The following is a 6,137-nucleotide window of genomic DNA, read 5'->3' as shown; positions in this document are numbered from 1 at the left end:
ACAATGTTGATTATGATGCTTTTGCAGCACTACTTGGCTTCTCAGATGATGATCTTCAGAAAGATAGGATCCACACAGAGCAGGTGTTGCCTCCTGAGTAGCTTACCTACATGTACCCACCAGGGGGTGAGAGAGGAGCAGTGGGGAAGGTTCTAGGTCTTCACCCAACTTACAGATGCCTGGACAGGATGTTCAGGAAAACTATTGATCGCAAGGGTGGAGATAAGGGAAACATTGCAGATTATTTCAGGAACCTGCTCCACAAGATGGCACCTGATGCACGACCTTTCAGTGTCTTTGACTTCATATGGTGCAAGATTAGGCATGTCGGCGAGAGGCCCCTCAAGGCTATGGTTTTGCTCCCTACATCATGCACATGATTAAGCAGGTCATAGGGCATACCTTTGAGTATGACAAGGTACATAAGACCTTGAAGATTGTTACAGACTTATCTAAGGTTGGGGTACCTCCTGCAAGACCAGAAGCAGTAGTAGCACCAGAGGCAGATGCACCTATAGGTGGTGCAGCAGCAGGACAAGCTTCCCCTCTACCACATGCTCCTTCACATTCTTCTTCACGTCGCCATAGTCCTCCTTCTCCCATTCGCAAGATGTTCAGTGCTATCTTTGGGATGTGCAAGGACATACGGACCTATTAGTAGAAGGAGAGGGAGGCTAGGAGGAAGGATACTCAGACTTTGAAGCAGATCGCTTATAGACTTGATCTTGATCCTCCTAGGTCTCCATTATTAGATGAGGCAGCTAGTGAGTCTGAGACTGAGGAGCAGCAGCAGGGTAGGTACGACGCAGAGTTTGCTGAGTTCTTTCAGCGATAGCAGTAGCAGCAGCAGGCTCTAGAGCACCCTAACACTTTACCACTACAGGCTCGGGTGCCTACTCACTCTCAGCCACGTCCCAGTTCTGCAGACGAGTATGCTTCAGACTGGTGGAGTGACCTCACGGGTAGTTTCTATGACCCGTCTGGTGCGGGTGGTTCTCGTCTAGCCGGTGCTACACGCTCAGATGATGAGGATGTTGGTAGAGATGGAGAGGATGATGAGTGATCACAGCTTTTAGAGACAACTTGTAGCCCCTTTGTGCTTGGTATATCATTGATGGACCTTTGTGGTGATAGATGACAAAGGGGGAGAGAGACTGATTAAAGCTTCAGGATAGTTTCATTTGTTGCTTATTTTTGTACCTAAAGATATGTACTGCAGGCTGTAGTTTCTTGATTTTTAAGTTTCTGAGCTTCATTGATGTATCTTGAGTTTGAGATGAGACTTACTTATGCTTTATCTATGTATCTCTTGAGACATGATCTTTATTTATATATTAGTGGCTTGTGGACTTGAGAAAATTTATAATGAGTGCTATGTGTGACATACATGTGTTATATTTATTTCATAAGGACTATGCATGCTAGAATGAAAACATTTGATGTGATGCCTTTATATTTATTCTTGTGTGATATATCTTGTCATATGCATCACGGTTTTACTTTGTCACACACACATGCACCCCACAGATGCAATGATTTAGGGGGAGTCTCCTATATGTTTTAGTATGTGCAATTGACATTTGAGGTCATTTTGTGAATTCTAATCATAAGCACATATTAAGGGGGAGCCTCTCATAAATCATTGAACCCAAAAGCTTAAATGCTTATATTCTTTCATAAGCTTTAATCAAGTTGTCATCAATCACCAAAAAGGGGGAGATTGAAAGTGCATCTAGCCCTTTAGTGGGGTTTGGATGATTGAATGACAACATGATTAAAGGTCTAACCCATTTGCTAAGTGTGGATAGGTAATAGGTTATCTCACAGGTACTTAATAAAAGCCAAAATGATGTGTTGTTGTATAAACAATCTAGTTCAAGCACAAGACAACAATACAAATAGAATTCATGCAAAGGCTTATTTATTGTGGGATTTCCATGTACTATGTGAAAGCAAGCTTGTAAGAATTAATTAATGAGACATAAGGGATTGCATATGGAATGGTCTCATATTTGAAGCTTGCTAAATTGAAATGAAAAAGATAACAATACATGAATAGATGATGCAACACAAGATATGACTTGATGGCTTGAGATGGTGAAGATAGCAAGGAAAGGCTTTGAGGTACTAAGCAAGGGTGAAGGGCAAGTGATGGCTTGGTGGCCGAAGAACCTAGCTAGGGCGAAGAAGGAAGTACTTGCATTTAGTTGAGGTACTAATCAAGCTATGATGGCCATGTTTATGTGGAGGATCAAATCACTATTGGAGTGTTTGATGAAAGTGACTTAATACATTGGGATTATTCAAATATGAAGAATGGAATCAAGTCACGTGCTCAAGATGGCTATGCTCAAGTGAAAAGATCAATATCAACATGTTGGCGCCCTCACTTGATGAAGAGTGGAATACACGGCTTCGGTTGAAAAAGATCAATTCAAAAGGTTTAAATTCGTTAGACTCTTTATAATTGAGTTAATAGGAATGCCGTACTATTAAGAGGGATGCATCATGTTGATAGATAATGTTTCATAAGTGCTCAAGCCAACCCATGTGAGTTTTGAGTGTTTGAGAGATAAAAGAGCTAACCTATGTTTTGTTGGTCTGGCAATACCGAACGTGTCCGGTATATGCCCAGCCACGATAAAATTCTTATTGTTCTTGGTTTAGTTCATTGGGAGTTCTGATGTGTGTCAGAAGTTTCAATGGTTGGGAGTTCTGACGTCTCATGCTTAACTGACTTAGATGGTTCACTGTCCTGGTCATATCGGACATGTCCGGTATGGGTGACCATAGGCCAACGGCTTGTTTTCAAAAGCCTTGAGGGTCGAGAGTTCTGACGTGAGTCGGGAGTTCCGATGGCTGGAAGTTCCAGCATGAGTCAGGAGTTCCGACACCTCACATACTTTAACTCAGTTACATGGTTTTCAAATAGGCTGAGGGTTGAGAGTTCTGACGTGAGTCGGGAGTTCTGATGCCTCACATTGTCACTGTAACTTAGTTACCGTTGGGGCAGTGTAAGTCATACCGGACGTGTCCGGTATGGCAACGGCTATAAAACGACTAGTTTTTCCAAGGGGGCTATAAATACCCCAAGCCTCCACCTTTGGAGGTTGCTGATTCTGCTGGTTGCCACACACGTTTTTGAGCCTTGCCTACTCTCCCAACCCTCTCTTAGTGAGTGATTGATCTAATTTGCCAAATCAAATTGTGGGTTGAGTGAAATTCAAAAAGAGAGAAATCCAACCACTTGAGCACTTGTGCATATTGTCAATCTCATGATTTGCATTTGTTACTCTTGGACTCTTCAGTCCTAGACGGTTAGGCATCGCCAGAGTGCACCCGAGAGATTGTGGTGTGCCTTGGAAAGTTTGTAACGGTCGATTCTACCGCCTCGGAATCAACTAGTGGAGGGAGGAAAAGGAGTTGGAAAAGACTCTGGCTATAGTGACCTTCGTTGTATCCTCTAGGGCTGACCTTTGCTGGGTCGCCTGTAGCCCCCTCAACGGAGAGTAGGACTCAAACGAGTACGAACTTTGGTAAAATAAATATCATGTCTCAATTCGCATTTCATTCGATATTTGTGTTGCTCTAGCTCTTGTGCAGGTTCTCTGTGTATATTGTCATCTCTAGTAGGTGCCTGTAGTTTGGTTTGAAGATAGAAATCGAAAGGAGCAAGTTTGGGGCTGATCTGCAGAAATCGTGTATACCGGACACATCCGGTATTCGTACCGAACACGTTCGGTATTAGAGCTCAGGGCTGAATATTATTTGATCTCTGATCTAACTTTGTGTTGCAGGGTTATAGCTTCTAGATATATTCTTTATACCTTGTTTACTCTATGGCTAATTTGTGAGGGGTGGTATTACTCTTAATTTGGAGTTGGAAACTCCCTTTTCTAATTATTTCCGCATTTAAAGGTGGTAATTTTTAGAAATGCCTATTCACCCCCTCTAGGCGGCATCCTAGGTCCTTTCACGGAGGGGTGGATAATGACCTTTTCATCATTCTATATCTCCCTATCTATGTGGGGGAACATGTTCGGGCTTGGCTTGAATGCCTCCCGCACGACAGCATCCGCGATTGGGCGGGCCTCAAGAGAGTCTTCGTTGGAAATTTCTAGGGGACGTATGTCCACCTTGGTAACTCCTAGGACCTCAAGTGCTGTCAGCAGGAGCCCAGTGAGTCCCTGTGGGATTACATCCTGAGGTTCTCCCAATGATGCAACTCCCTCCCTGATGTCATCGACGCGAACATCATCATCGCATTCCTCTCCGAGATGACCTGCGAGTCCCTGATCCACAAGCTTGGCTGCCTAAAGCCCCATACCATCCGCGACTGACTCAACGTCACCACTAACCACGCCTTTGGTGAGGAGGCGGTCAGAGCGGTCTTCAATGGAGGCCAGGACAAAGGCAAGACTAAGCACGGGGACCAAGATGAGGGCCCCTCCACTCAGAGGGGCAAGACGAATAAAAAGGATCGGTGCCGACTATACAACACCGCGTTGGTCGCCGTAGCTGATCGCGCTGCCAAGCAGCCCCAGCAAGGCCTGCCTAACCACTTCAACAAACTCATGGATAGCCCATGTACCAACCATGCCTACCCTGTCAAACACCTCTACAAGGACTGCGAGCTCCTCAAACGTTTCCTACGATAGGTGGGCGGGCCAAAAGAAGGAGACGACAAAGAGGTGATAGCCAAGAAAGGAGGTGTGGCAGGCAAGGACGGGGATAGCTTCCTCGACCCCAAGGAATGCATCATGATCTTCGATGGATCCGAGGCCATCTGCTCCAAGCGCCAGCACAAGGTACGCTATAGGGAGGCATGCACCGCCGAGACGGTCGTCCCCTCCTTCCTTAGCTGGTCGAAATCTTAAATCACCTTCGATCAGAGGGACCATCCCTCCCATGTGCGAGACTAGGATGCTACCTACTCGTCGTCGACCCCATCGTCCGCAAGAAGTGCCCCACCAAGGTGCTGATGGACAGAGGCAACGGCCTCAACATCCTCTACGTCGACAACCTCGACGCCATGAGCATCCCCCGATTAGAACTCCGCCCAGCGGGCTCTCCCTTCCATGGGGTGATCTCGAGAGCGCAGGCATACCTGCTCGGGCAGATCGACCTGCCCGTCATGTTTGGCAATCAAGCCAACTTTCACTCGAAGGTCGTCACCTTCGAAGTGGTGGACTTCCTAGGGTCCTACCATGCCATCTTGGGGCAGCCATGCTACGCCAAATTCATGGCAATCCCTAACTATGCCTACCTCAAGCTAAAGATGCCAGGACCGAACGGTGTCATCACCATGAGCAGCGCCTTATCACACGCCTTCACGTGTGACCACGAGCATTTCAAGCTCGGCACCGCAGTCATCAACTCGTCCGAGCTCCCACGGCTCGAGGAGTCGTCGACCCCAGCAGTCCCAGACTGCAACAAACCAACCTCCTCGATGGCCTTCTATCCACTTGAGGAAACCAAGGCAATGGGGATCGACCCCACTGACCCAACCAAGATAGTGCGGATCGGGACCTAGCTCCCAACCAAATAGGAATGCGAGCTCATCGACTTCCTATGTGCCAATCGTGATGTCTTCGCATGGAAGCCATCTAACATGCCGGGCATACCGTGGGACATCGCTGAGCATGCCCTACACCTCATCCCGAGCTCAGAGCCCACCAAGCAATGCCTACGTCGCTTCGACAACGAGAGGCGTAGGGCCATAGGCGAAGAGATCGCCAAACTCCTGGCAGCCGGATTCATCAGAGAGGTATTCCACTCTGATTGGCTTGCCAATCCTGTTCTTGTTAAAAAGAAAACTGGGAAATGGAGAATGTGCGTTGATTATACTGGCCTCAACAAAGCGTGTCCAAAGGATCACTTTCCTTTGCCATGCATAGACCAGATAGTCGACTCCACCTCGGGTTGCAAGATCCTCTTCTTTCTAGATGCCTACTCGGGCTATCACCAGATCACAATGAAAGAGTTCAATCAGCTCGCAACCTTGTTCATCACCCCGTATGGTTCGTACTGCTACGTAACTATGCCATTCGGCCTGAAGAACGCTAGCGCCACCTACCAAAGGTGCATGCAGCAATGCTTCATCAACCAAATCGACCCGCTCGACCAGCCTGATCAAG

This window comes from Miscanthus floridulus, chromosome 9 (genome assembly GCF_019320115.1).
Source record: "Miscanthus floridulus cultivar M001 chromosome 9, ASM1932011v1, whole genome shotgun sequence".
Taxonomy (NCBI): Eukaryota; Viridiplantae; Streptophyta; class Magnoliopsida; order Poales; family Poaceae; genus Miscanthus; species Miscanthus floridulus.
Note: the sequence above shows the minus strand (reverse complement) of the source record.